The sequence below is a fragment of the Tympanuchus pallidicinctus genome, unplaced genomic scaffold (assembly GCF_026119805.1).
Source record: "Tympanuchus pallidicinctus isolate F22 unplaced genomic scaffold, pur_lepc_1.0 scaffold26, whole genome shotgun sequence".
In the NCBI taxonomy this organism is placed as follows: domain Eukaryota; kingdom Metazoa; phylum Chordata; class Aves; order Galliformes; family Phasianidae; genus Tympanuchus; species Tympanuchus pallidicinctus.
This window is the reverse complement of record NW_026294743.1, coordinates 8,881,415-8,896,194: the sequence shown is the minus strand read 5'-3', so window position 1 is coordinate 8,896,194 and position 14,780 is coordinate 8,881,415. Positions and strand designations below refer to the sequence as shown.

General features: G+C 36.7%; 1 long non-coding RNA gene across 3 annotated transcripts in view; it reads right to left on the bottom strand.

Moving 5' to 3' along the window:
• Nucleotides 1-1,101: 1,101 nt before the first annotated feature.
• LOC128084266 (uncharacterized) overlaps nucleotides 1,102-14,780 on the bottom strand; it is a 79,290-nt gene continuing 65,611 nt past the window's right edge. For all 3 annotated transcript variants that reach the window (XR_008208411.1, XR_008208413.1, XR_008208412.1), the window contains 3 exons: nucleotides 4,183-4,353; nucleotides 1,446-1,591; nucleotides 1,102-1,205 (listed from right to left, as the gene is read on the bottom strand). This is a non-coding gene — a long non-coding RNA (uncharacterized LOC128084266). The remainder of the gene's footprint in view (nucleotides 1,206-1,445; nucleotides 1,592-4,182; nucleotides 4,354-14,780) is intronic.

Here is a 14,780-nt window from a genome sequence, read left to right as displayed (position 1 = left end):
TCCTCCAGGAAGGCATTCTGTCTTGAACTGAGAACATCAATATATGGAAAATTCATTTCTTCCCAAGAAAGTTTATTCCAGTAATTTTCACGACTAAAAAAAAAAAAAAAGTAGTGCATATTACCAGTTTGTACACATAAAAATATCTTCCAGCCCTGTGGTTCACATAATAGTTTTCTTTAAGATTCTTACTGACAATAATAAAGCCTTAACCACATCCCTAAAGAAAGAGATGGCTCTATATCTTGCCCTAAGATGTATTTTAGAATTAGCTTTGTAGTTTATGTTTACATTGTCTGTCACCTTTTGAAAATGTGGATAACTGAACTGTATGTGCTACCTTGGACACATAACAGCAAATAAATCCATACTTATTTTCAGAATGATCTCTCATCCTGCAGACTGTGTTTATGTATCCAAAGGAGCACATCAATTCCTTTTTGTACTCCTTGGAAACAAGACCAGCTCCACTGAACGCACTGCATGTGCTGCAGGACCACTCCAGAAAACAAATTAATGGGAAAATGGTTGCAAAAAACACACTCTTCATACAAACTAAGGTACAAGCACAGGTATCCAGTAAATCCTTAACAGTTTCAAGATCACTGCTGGATGGAATTCTTAAACCTGAAGGTGAATGCTGAGTTTCCTGTCCTTAAATATACAGTCCATATTTGGTTCTGTTCAACTTAAAATTCTGATCTTAACCTACAGCCATCAAGTATATTTGCCATGTCCTCACCACATGTTCAACACTAAGTTCACTTTTCTTATAATTCACTTATTAGCTGTTATCTGACCACTGCAATAACCAGCTTTCAAAACACATTAGTCAAATCCTTTGCTGTATGTGCGCTAAAAACAATAAAATAGTAATAATAATAGAAATCATCCATCCTGCTGAACACTCCTATTTAGAATCAGTCCCAAAAACAGACATACACAGTATATCCAGATTTGTTTGTAAGTTCATTTTACTTGAAAGTAAACTTAGTTTAAGCGTTCACAAACACTTTCTGAAAGCAGTCAGAAATATTTCTAACAAGCCATATAAAAAAAAACAAACACATGTAATTCTTGTTTGCTCAGCCTCCTGCATACCAGTGCAAGTGTATCTAAAATGTTGTCCTCCTGTCCTCCCTCCTCTTGGACAGCTTTGTCTTACATACTCCTGGTGCCCACGGCTTCAGAATTATTGCTTTTCTCTTATTTAAATTAAAAAAAAACAAAACACATTAGTTTATCAGGTAAAAGCAGATGCAAAAATAGATTCTCCAATTATCACATGAAATATACCTATACATATGTATGACTTTATCAGGTAGTAACAGGTACTGAATATTTATGCCTCCAGCCACAATGGCTACACATTACAAATGTATTACCCTTCAGTATCTACTATACAGCCTCCTCCCAAAAGTCTCAAATGGCCAAATATCACCTACCTCTGCTGGGGATGAGATTTTTTTTTTTCCTTTTTCCTTTTTCCTTTTCTTTTACTTCATTTTCACCACCTTCACCACAACTAATCGTGCCAGCGGTGTCCTCCAAAAAATACACGTGTATTAATGCCCATTCATTTCCAATATTGCTGTCAAGGGAAGCGTGTGTGTCAAGAGATCAATAAACATACAAATCAGAAGTAATAAATAGACAAGCTAGGCCTCCAAATCAAACAGAGATGCTTTCTGGGTCACCTTCAGATATACTTTAAGCACCTCCTAAATTTCACATCATGATGACCTGGGATGAAATCTCCTTAGAAATCTCTGTAATCTAAATCATTTTGTTCCTAGCCAAGTATGAGATTATTTATGTTTCAGTAAACATACAAAAAGCTTTGTTCCTCCTTAACAAAAGGAGAAGCTTCACAGCATGAAGCTGAGCAAAACCTTAAGGAAACTAGTCACTTCATGAAGAACTTAAAGTATGGCATGTATATATTTCCTCACTTTATCATAATCCAAGAGTACAGTACACTCACAAACCAGAAAGAGCAGTTCAAGCTTCTATTACAAAGATCTTTTTCAGGTCACTGGCATACTGCACATAGGAGATTACTGAAAAATCCAACATCAAAACCTCAAGTCAGAAAACTACCTAAGTAGAAGACTACGTGAAGAAGAGAGAAAGCATTGGGATCAGTGTTCTGACATCAGCATCCTACCCTCAGAATTCCATCATCTGGTAACCTCTGAATCCAAACCATAGCCAAGCATCTCCTGGATCTATGAAGTCCTGGATGACTGAGGACTTGATCCAAAATTATTAGAATAAGCTCTAATAACAGCTCAGATTCCCATAAAATTGGGTCTTTTCAGCCTCTATTTCTTACCTACAGCTTCCTTTTCCCCCTCCACCTCTTCACTTCACTCTGAGCAACCGCAGTTTTGTGATTGAAAGCTGTAAATCTGCTGATGGAGTAGCCAATACATCTGTGCTAATTAGCCAGCTGGCTACCACTAAGCAGCATCCACAGTTGGATTTTGTGTGCCTTCCATGCGTGGCAATGCTTCTGCTGCCATTTGTTACCAGAGGCTTCAGTTTTATCAAAATACCACAACATTTTCTTGAAACTGAAATTGCCTCTGCTTCAAGGATGCACATGCACAGCTCTAGCTGATGACATAGGAGCTGGGCTTTGGGCCTAATTCCTTTCATACAATGCAAAACAAAATAAGCTGTACTTTTGTTAAATATTTCAGCCATAATTTTAATGTATCTTTTCACTGAAGTTTCACTTCTGTGAAATAGAAAAATAGCATATACCTTACTTGACATAAATTGTACAAATATTTTTTTGTGTGTGTGAAAAAGAGGAGTAACCAGAAAAGTAAGAAATCACTGGTTTTATCTTAAAAGTGTAGTTTGTACAATGTCTAATAAATTAGGAAAAGGGCCATTCGCAGAAAGGAGAAACTGTTCATTTAATTAATTCTCCCTGTTTGTAACCTTGTAAGTCAAGGAGGCTTTGGAAGATAATATATGAACGTTTAATTCAGGATAGAACTATGTTAGCACGGAGTCTGGGTTTTTTTTGCTCCTCCTAAAGGAAACATTTTCTACACCTTTCAGTGAAGGCTGGCAATACCTGAAAACAGGCAAGCAAAGCTGGCAGGCAACAAATAGCCTGAGCCATCAAAGAGAAACAAAGGGAAACCATTAACACTTGCATCCATCCTCAGCATTTTCAATGCTCTCATACTTACCAGTAGGCGCTCCAGCCAGTGAACTCTTTCCCTTTATAAAGAAGAGGTGAGTCATATTGAGAGTGAAAACCTTGATCAGAGCAAAAGGTGAACAGCAGCTTTCTATCCCTAAATTCCTACTGCAAAAATAGATCACGAATAAGCTGTCAGTTAATTAAATATAGATGACAACTTCCACGAAAAGTCTCCTTTGCACAGTATCCATTCCTCTGAAGAGCCACATCTCTTTTTCTAGAACTGTATACAAGTGAGCAAAAAGTCAAAGTCAGCTTACAGATGGCCCAGAATCCCTAGGAATATGCTCAAAATACAACCATATAGCAAGGCACTTCTCTGTCTCAAGCCTTTCAGCTGTTCTCCTTTGGTCTAGAAACGAGTATTCCAGATTCTTTAAATCAGGATTTTTCAACAGCAGACCAGAATTTTATCTCACAAAAATTAAAACAGCATTCTGGTCCAAAGAATGTTTGTTGATTCCCATCTATTATCTTAACCTCTCTCTGCTCGTGACCTATTCTCACATTAAGTGGCATTACAGAAATCTTCAGCTTTCCATCAAGAATCTCAGCTATTGCAAGACTCTCAAAGTGATTATGTGTGCATAATGAATTGTCAAGAGTGAAACTGTCAGTCCACCCTCGCTCCTCACTAGGATGAACAAGGCATCTTTTGAACTGAACATGGCAACACTGTGAATGAACTCGGCATCCTTCTGCAGTCTGTCTCCCTCAGAATGCCAAACCATCTGCTCTTCCTAGATTTTTTTTTTACTGTGTTTAGTAAAGTGAAATATGATATTTGCAATGCATTAAATGAATACGCAATTACAACAGCATTCTAATTAGTCAAGATACAAAGCACTCTTGAACGCAGGCATAAAGAAAGAGGTATTCAAACTAAGAATCTTCTGTGAAAGAAAATATTAAACAGCTGAAAAGAGAGAGAGAAAAAAAGACCATCCCAGCTTTCTTACCTACACAATGGGGATTGATAGTTTTCCACTTCATTAAATCAGATAGAAATATCCCTTGTCTCCTTTTTGGTCTTTGGAGAGTGGGTAGATGATAGAAAACAGAAAAAAACAAAGAGTGCATCTTCATCAGATGTGTGTAGTTCTTTTTGCTTTCACGCTGTTACTCCTATCCTGTGGAACACAACAGAGCACAGGTAAAGTGAGAAAAAGTTTGTATTTGACTAATAGAACACTAAACTTCAAAGCAAAATTGAGGAATTGACCTTTTGTTGCTGAATGTCAAAGTTATTTGCTCAAATCAAAGCTGATACATAAATGTCATCTTTAGAATATGATGGCAATAAACAAGCAGATATAATAAATTAAACTAGCTTTGTCTTGTTATCAATCAGTGAGAACAGTCATTTTACTCAAGCCAGTATGGCACTGCTGTGAAAACAAGCTCCATGTAAAAGGAAACGAGATTTGTTTCAGTAAGCAGGTAATTTTCTTAGAAAGATAGCTTGGGGGGCTTAATGTTTCCATTTTATGCATAATAGCTTGCTATCAAGAACATGCAAAAAGCCAGGGACCAGCATGCAACACCCTGCTTAGCCTTAAACCTACAGCTCCAGCAGAAATATCTCCTCACTCCAAGAAGAATTCTCCCCAGAAATGAATACTAACTTTCAGAAAGTCAGATCTTCAGAGGCCGCAGCCATGAGACAAATTTGACCAATTTCTCAAGAGGGCACTTTACTCTTTTCCACGGGCTACTTTCATTTTTTGTACTAAGGAGTCTTATGAAATATATGAGGACACAGCAATTAGGGTTCGGAGTTTGGAAGAGCTCTGCAACCTGCATGTCCTGCGCTGATGCTGATATTTGGAATTTTGCAACACGCTAAAAAAGTGCAGCACCCTGTCAGGTGCTTTTTAAAATTCTGCAGTAACAATTCCTTCATGTACATAACCCAGCACTTGTATTATTAATGGTCATGTTAAAATGCTAATAACTAAGCTAAAAGCTTAGTAATGAAATATGCATGCCGGTACATGAAGATACCATTAAAGTCAATCCACTTATAATACGTCACATAATTTGTGGTTTTATAGTTTGTACCAGCTCTCGGCAAAGTAATTAAAGAACAATCAACTCTTTCTCACTAATTAACATTGTCAGTACGTCCATACGATATGTAAAATGTGATAATGAGTTGAGAACTTTCAGCATTTGGGATAACTTGTGCTTTTTCTCTGGCCTGGAAGAATTTAATATAGAAACACCTGGAAGTGGAGGCATCTTCCTATGCAGTGGATATCAAAAAAGGATAATGAATGGAAGAAGACGTTAGAAATCAGGAGACATCAAATTATCTTCCTCATTATGCTTCATTAACGGAATCCAAGCTATCAAATAAAAATTATTTTTAGCACACAGGTAGAATGTTTCATTCCAAATAACAGCATCAGGACAGGGTCAAGAAACACAAGCTTGAAAATACAGAGACTAAGCAAGAAGTGAGAGTAATCTTTTAAACGCCTATGTGTTGGCAAAATGACTTCCCTTTCAGGAATAAATGAATATGAAAATGCCTCAAGCAACTTCTAATGGTCTGACATATTTAATTTCAGGTCCAGGAGAAGTACAAACATTGTTCTTTAATAACATCACCAGAGGATGAGCGATGCCACGTTACAAAGAAGAAATCAAAAACCCATTCTTCCTTTTTTTCCCACAGTGTCTGAAAACTAAACTGACACAGAATATACGCGTTTCATCTAGTGGAACAAACAGTGCCTCCACATCACCATCACCAGATACATATGGGAGCTATTGCATTTCAGACCACGTTTTCTTCAGAGAATATGTAAGAGTGGTAAAACTCCCAAGAGAAACTGCCAACACTTCAGCTTAAGCACATCACAAACAAAACACAGATTCATAACTTTAATGGCAGCATACTGTGACAACATAAATATCACAAGGAACCCAAAACACACCAGTGATTTGTTATTACGAAGACAGATTTATTCTCTGAATTCTCTACTTCTATTGTATTTGTACATGAGAAAAGTTTTCATGTTCTTCTTCACACACTCTTTCCTGTGGTTTGCATTGCTATTTCCTCAACATACAACTGTTTATTTATTCTGTAGCACCGAGATGTTTTTGCAGTTTCTTCTTTCAGTGTACCTTGCAGACAAGTCACGAGGCTAGATCAGTTTTTTTCCTATCAATTAGCATCGGTTGCATCATCTTTGAAGATGTCACGTTTAAACCATCTCCTTTACAACAGACACAACAGACCTAAATCCAAAGAGTCAAACATTCCTCCACTAGGGTTACAACTTTGGGAATGTTTGTATGTTTGAATTGCACATGCCACCTTATTTGGGAAACTGAAGGAGCTGTAACAGTAAACTGCCTTTCTACCAACAGGTACCGGGCTCTGAAATCACGTTACAGAACAATATGTATGAGCCGTAGTGTATTTCCTACAGTAACATTCTAAAAGTTATGGCATCCAAATTAAGTCCATGACGTATTTTAGTTTTTTACTGCATGGATTTGTCCTTTGCCTTTTTTCAAAAACTCAGTCATAAAAAGCAATACTGATCTTTCTATCCATCTATCCCTTATGAAGAGAGATTTCATATGCTTTTTCTGTGACCTGTCTTCCATGCTTGAATTGTGAAAACAAGTGCCAAGCATTAACTTTGCATTCAAATTATATCTATGTTTTACTCATGAGTTTTTCATGCTTGGAATAGTTAGAGTCTGTTTATAACCAAAGGGTTCAAATACAGTGCTATGTACTTGGGATAACCAATGAACTGGAAATTAAAACAGCTGTCCTTCAGAGCAGTAACTAATAATGGATTTGGAGTGTTCTCCCTGGGTTTAACGCAAAGTTAATGTATAATAAGAGGGTTATGAAGGAATCTTGGTGAAGAAAGAAGGGTAACAGTGTTTGTACAGACCCAGATAGGAATAGAAAATCTTGCAATACTTCCCCATCTATTTCTGAATCTAGAGATTATGTATGTAGTAAGTGCTAACGCCAGAATGTGTGCTACAGTACCACCACCTCCATCCTCACCTCCCACCCCAAAAAAAAGGAATAAAGACAGGAAGAGACCACAGACTTAGCAACTCACCATACCACAATATTGAATAATAGATAAAAGTCAGTCATACTTTTCTTTGGATAGCTGGAGGACTGCCAGTGGGATTCATGGCTTACTGCACTGCTGCCATGCACGTTTCCTGAGGGCTTTATGCGAGTGCTGGAAATTGCAGCTAAAGGAGATAAGGCTTTTGGTTTTAGAGGATTATCTTTTTCACCCAGGATTTTGACAGGAGTAAACTTCCAGGCCAATTTGAACTTTATATTCAAATAAATATCTAGATGTACATTTTTTTAATTCCTGGATTCTTATTAATTTTAACACAAGCTAACAGCTACAACAAGCTTAGCCACTCATAAGCACAAAAACATAGCATGAAATGATACTGACATATTTTTGGAGAAGATGGATAGCATCTAGTGAATGAGGTAAAAATCGAAGAAGCTGAGACTGGGTAATGTGAAAGGAATGAGAAGTTAAGGTTCCTAGAGGACGGATTTTACATAGAGAATTGAAAAGATATCTTAAGTAATGCATATTACCTAAACAACAGCCTAAGCAAGGCAAAGGTCTTTTTGCAAACACTAGCAGGTAGCTAAACCCTTGCAGATTAACCTCAGTATCAATTCATTTTAGATCACAGACGATACAGCACTGCTATCTTGGCCTCAAGATAATTAGCTCATAATTTTCAAGATCTAAATCTTATTTCCAAGCACACTCAGAAGCCTTTGCTATCTGCCAACAAAAAATAATATAGACTTGAAAAAAAAAAAAAAAAGTGTTATTTGACTATCAAAAATTGCAAGTTGGCATTCAAATATACTATTCTTCTTATCGGGGGAGGACAAGGTAAACATAACTTTTCATTTTAATTAGCAGATACAAATGCAAGCATTGAAAAAGAGCACTTGAATCGGTGAAATTAGAAAAACTGCCACTCTAGAAAGCTATGGCACTGTTTCAATTGCGTTTGCAGTGCATAGGAAGACTAAATGCCTCAATAGGTACCACTGAATTCCATGCTTTAAATGAAAACAGCAAATTATCCAAGCACTCTAGGGTTTCCCTTTTCATTATTAAAAAGTCAGATACACAGGCAATTTAATTATGTCAGTAAATGCAGTGTGCGTTTCCATGCACAAAAAGAATAATTTAGACCATGTATTTTTTTACAAATCTCTTTCTCATTGTTTCAAAAATATTTCTGAATGCTAAAAATAAGCCCGTATTATTCTACTCAAATTTCTTTAAGCTGATTAGATGGTCAAATATTACCTACTTAAGTGAGATAATGACTGTGAGATTAATCTAAAGCAAGGCAATATACTGCAGATGAGAAAGCAAAGGGTTGTGAGATGATTGCATGTTACCAGGGCAATAAAATCTAGAGGAAAGAACTATGTACCACTAGAGGTTTGCCAGTGGGAGTGAGAGTTAAATTTGAGATAATTTAATGAAATATTTATTACTGACTGCAAGATAGGGCTTTTGCATTACCTCAAATGAGGCTCCCTTGAAAGGTATATTGATTAAACCGCGTGCATTATCGTGCTCGTGTTCATAGCAAACTCAAATGGTTTCTCAAAGTTTTTACATAATTATGAAGCGAGTACATATTTTTATAGTTATGATACACTTCTGAAAGTGTTTTATTTATAAATGTGAAATTTCAATCTATAAAATGCAAAAAATGTCACCAAGTAAAGGAAAATATACAAATGCACATTGACAACATTTACAATAGGGCTTAGTTTAGTACCAATAAAGTGTTTGGCAAGTAGCATTTTATGTACACTCTGTGCATCATAAGAGCTATACTGATTCATTTGTTGGTGTAACTGCATCTTATTTCAGCAAACCTAGGGCTCTCACAGACTCTTTTCATTAGTAGACAAAGCCTGCTTTTGCCATTCTTTCTACTTACATACGGGAACAGAGGTGGATTTTCTGAGAACACAAAAAGGGCATAGTTGTATCCAGACCCTCACTGCTGCAAAATCTGAGCATCCCACCTTGTCAGTATTCCTATTCTCACAGGACTCTCCTGCTGCTCTTTAACATTTAAATACGACCTGAAGCATGGTAAGCCAAATAAGTGCCACACTCAAATAGAGATTGCCAGTATGCATTTATGCTTTTAGGAATAGTACCATAAAGGACTTACAGGAGTCCATCCTTTTTTTGCTATCTGATGTAAAAAAAAAAATAAATCTGAAAGCCAGAATGTATTGATGTATTCAAGGAGCATCTCAAAAACTTTAAATGCTGAGCTGTGTTTAGCATAAGCTCTGAATAAACTAAAAAATTACAGAAACAACTCAGATTTCGGAGTGTTGCCAAAAGACTGGAGGAATTCTATCTTCAAAAAAGGTGAGAAGGAGAAGCCAGGGAACTACAGGCCTCATCTTGATCCCTACGAACATGATGGAGCAATCTTGGAAACCATTTCAAGACACACGAAGAAAATCATCAGGAGAAGTAAATATGGACATGGCACGGGGCACTCTTGAGCAACCTGATAAGCTTCTACAAGGCAATGACTGACCTGGTAGATGAGAGTGGAGAGCAGTGGATATTGTCCACCAGGATTTCAGTGAGAATTTTGACACTGTCTTCCGTAACATCATCACAGAGAAGATGAAGGATGGGCTGGATGAGGAGAATGAGACAGACTGAAAATGGGATGAACAACAGGACTCCAAGAAATGTTATCAGCTGAACAAGTCCATTTGGAGGACACTAGCTCACAGTGTACCCTAGAGATCAGTACTGTTGAGTATCTTTGTTAATGATGACAGGGCAGAATGCAGCCTCTGCAAGTTTGCTTGGTGACACAAAATAGTGTGGAGTGGCTGATAAACCAGAGGGATGTGCTGCCATTCACTGGGACCTGGACAGGCTAGAGATGTGGGCTGACAGGAATCTCATGAATCTCAACAAGGCAAAATACAAAGTCTTGCAGCTGGGAAGAAAAAAGAGATACATGCTGCAGCCCACTCATTTTCTGAGTCATCACTGCCTTTAATTCAGACAAAACTGAAAACACAGCTTTCTACAAAATACTGCATACATTACACAGAAATAAACTCTGAGACTTAAATATAGCTTCGATCTCAAAAATCTGCCCTACATAAACCTAGACTTGAAAAACATCATTTGACAGCACAACACAAGTCGAACACACATAATTTCTTGTAAACCAATGATACATTTTTCTAAATTTTTTTATTTTTTTATTTTTTTTTGAAGTGACTGAAGTCACAGCATCTTCAGAGGTGCATAAGAATATAACGATTGAATTCAACCTCAATACTAATTACCTTCTGAATGCATTCTGCTACAAACTGTTCCATCAGGTTTGAAACATTTTAATCTAGAATACTGCCCAGGTCCCAGTGAATGTACATTATTTCATCCAGTCTACACTCACAATTGTGAACATTAATAAGGCAAGACAAAGAAAATGGCTTTCACGTCCCAAGCAAATCTCTGAGCTAATTAAAAAGTTTCTCAGTTCTCAGAAGAACAGAAAGATCTATTGCTTTCCTTATACAATATTTAAAATACTTTTCTGAAAAATTATTCAATTAATATTTTTAATTACTTTCACCGAGGTCATGAAATACTTCTAAGTAGCTGAAAAGTTCAAGCAAATTGTAATAATTACATCTACATTCGCATCTTAACCTTTTTGTTTAACACTTCTGATTCTTTCTTGGCATTTCAGCGCAATCACCAACGAATTTTCTCACTAAAAACAACTCATGCTTTTTTTGTTTTGGGCTCCCCTCATGAAGGTATCACTCCGTAACTCTGATTAAGTTCTGATGAACTCCATTATAGGATCAAAATCTTCGTTCTTTACTGAACATAATTTTATCGTATTTCTATCGTACAATGACTGACTACAAAGCAATGAGACTACATTACAGATCAAACTCTACCTGGATTTGAAAAACAGTAACTGCCTTCTGGTTCTCTGCTCAGAGACAAATACAGTAAAGCAAACGTAGAGTAAGAGAAGAAAGATTACTTAAATATGCAAACTCTCATTATGTGATGGTACTAAAAGATATTTAAAATGTATCAGTTGGAAATCAGTACTCTGAATCTGTTGCTTATGTCTCAACCTCTCTGCTATTTCTTAGGTGCAAATGTTTCCTCTCAAATGCTCCATTTCATAAATATCTTGCAATCTACACATCTTACGTGCCATGAGATCACACTTCACTGTAGAAATTCAATTGTCTGTAAAGGGTTAACAGATGTTTATTAGATGTTACACAGCTCAGATACCAGCAGGCCAGCAGTAATAATTCAGAGTACTGACATTTTCTCATGCTGTATTCATAGCAATTTTTAATGCAACCTATTAACATCCATAATATCTCTGTAGTAACTCTTTTACTAAGTCTAATTTTTTTCCCAGACTCAGTATGTGATAATTTAGGTATTACCACCTGTTTTCTCTCTTCTGATGTATGCTCCCATTTTGGTATTTCTTCCTTCTTGTGCTGGCAATACTTCATTCAATTTCTTAACTATTATTTTCCTTTCCTCTGGTGTTTCTCAATGCATAAACTTGGCATGGCTAGCAGAAAAGTCTTCAGCAGCATTCAGCTTGGAATATTTATCACATAGGCTGATTTCTGGATTTATGTATCAGGCATTTTAAAATGAAGACATCAGATGAGAACAATTCAGCTTGCTGGTGTCTACTATTAAATTGGTAGACAAAACATCAAAATGGATGTATCTACCTACTCCTACTCAGCTAATGAGGATGAGTAAGAGCAAGAGGCTGAGAAAGACAGCACTTGTTCCACCACACTGTTCTTACCAACAGAACATCCATTGGCATTTGCAAGAGATTGCAAGTGTCAAAGGAGAAGTTAAATTCAGATTTACAGCCTTAGAAATATGATGTCCTCCAGGGTTACTCAGAAATACTCCCTTGTAAAACTTGACCACTTACTCATGTTGGTGATGCCTTGCATTTGCTCTTGAATACCTGGTATATTAACGTTTTGCTTACACCCAGAGGTGGTTTCTTGTGGATGAACAAATGGGATCTGGGATCACTGCTCTGTCTATCTCCTTGGATCTGTAAACTGTTTCACTGTCCACTTATGGACAAAAAAATTAACTAAGGAACTCTCTGCTAAAACCATTATCATCCAGAAGAGTACTACGAGCTGGCTCTTCTTTCATCACAAGGCAACATCAGGCTGGAAGTGTGAGATGTTGACATAACCCTTCTGAGCAGTAATGCTGCAATCCTACATCAGGGTAACGCATTCAGGAAAAGCAGCAAGCAAGGCTGCCTCACGTTATACCCACTATGTGGTTATGTGGAAAAGCCCACAGGCCCTCGGGGGTCAGTTTTCAATGCCATTTCAGACAGCACAGACCTGTTACCACCTGCTGTCATTAGCACATACAAATCTTATTTGGCTTATGAGGCTCTTTTTTTTTTTTCTTTCTTTTTTTTTTTTTTTTGCAGTCACCAGGTGGAGAAATTCTTCCCTTAGTGATTCTGTATGTGACCTCCCTAAGAACCCAATCTAAACACAAAATGGGTTTTCTTGACAGTTTTCTTCCCTTCCTCATCTCCTGCCAGTACTCCGTTCTGCACATTGGTCCCTTCAGAGCTTACTCCTAATTGCTGCTGGAGTTAATTATTTTCCTGCTATACAGGGCTTACAGACCAATTGCTCCAAAACACAGTCATTTTACTGGAGACTTTATTAATCTCCTTTGCTTGTGAAGATGCCAAAATCTATAACATCTATTATTTCTCCCTCTTTTATTTGACCAATTATTGCAAAAACAAAACGTGATGGATTTTTCAAGAACCAATCAGTGCTTTTACTTAAATTCCAGATATTTATAGGTTGTTTAATAACTTGTTCAGGTATTTCTAGTTTAACAAAACAAAGTAATATGGTTCACTATTTCCTGACCTCTAATGTTCATGCCACCTGAACCTCGAAATTATAGAGAACTTTCATACTAGAATTTCTTAAGTTTTCTTGCACCTAACCTAATCTCCACTACCTCTGCAAAATAACCCCTAGAGGCTTTGGAAACTCCTTAACTACTCCAGAGTAGATTTCACCAGGCTTTACTAACTTAAAGATGTACCACCTAAATGTTTTTACCCTGTTGAATCTTACTGTCACCTCCTTGTTCAAATGATCATAACCTGTAAGTCCCAGCTGGGCTTTTTTATTTATGTATGGAGACATGGAAAAAAAGAAAAGGAAAAAAAAGTATTGAATACTACAGCGTTTCTTCTGCACTTTGTTTCTCACTCTTTCCTTATGAACTACCGAGGCATTCCTCTTCTGCTTTTAAGAGTTCCTTCTTGACTTTCATATTTCATAGTACCTGCAATATTTTGTGTCTTTACTAACTCTACTTCTATAGGATCTCTCTCCACATTTACCTCTTATTTTTGCATATTTTTTTCTTCAGAAGTTTTGCTGTTTAACACATGAACTACTGATCCAGCAGTAGATATCACAGGACGTATTTAGATATTGCTCTCACTTTGTCAGAAAGATTAATTCCTTGATAAGCTAAGGAAAAACTTCAAATCTCTCTGCCTCCTATCTTACAACCTTGTGCTTTAATACCCTGCTGGGAAAGGCTCTATACCGAGAAACACTAAATAATCACTTCCTTCTTTATCTACACTGAGTTTATCATTATCAACTTGACATTGTTAATATTTTTTTATGTTTGTTCTTTTCATAACATCCCTGCATTCCTGAGCTGCTTTCTGTTCTCCCTTAGCACTTTTTCCCTGAAGATCCTGCATAATTTCCAGAATTATTAATAAGTTTTATTGTCCTTATTCTTTCTTCCCTGCAAAGATGCTATTATTTATGCTGTCAATTTCTACTGAAAAAGAAATTTTTACAGTACGTAATTGAACAGTTTATTTCATTGTTAACTGTTAACTTTGGTCTTAATATTGCATCCTAAAGGAGACACCAATAGACACATGGGAAAGCTTGCTTGAAAGAGCCTCCAGAAAGGTGGAAGTGTTGTTTGTATTCTTTTTTACATTGGTATGCTGTTTGGTTTCATAAGTTGTTTGAGTTTTCTTCCCACATTATAAATATCACAATGCTGTTTCAACAAAACTTCAAATTGCGTTGCAGGATGCGTGAAGACTGAAATCCACATCATTTAAAGAGGCCTGACTACCAAAGGGTTTTTTTTGCTTTCTAGCCTCAAAGCTGTTTACTACTCATATCAAAAGATTAAAAGAAAGAAAGGAAAAAAAAACATTTACTCTTCCATTTCACTCTACGAAATGGCGTGTAACTGTTATTTGGGTGGTAGGTTCTTTTTTAGTGAAATTTACAACTTCCACAGGCACTGCATGCTTTTGTTGTTTGTTTGCTTTAAAGCAGCAATGTTTTTAAGAAAAGTTTGAAATTTGTTTGCTGTTACAGTAGCAAGTGATGTTCCAT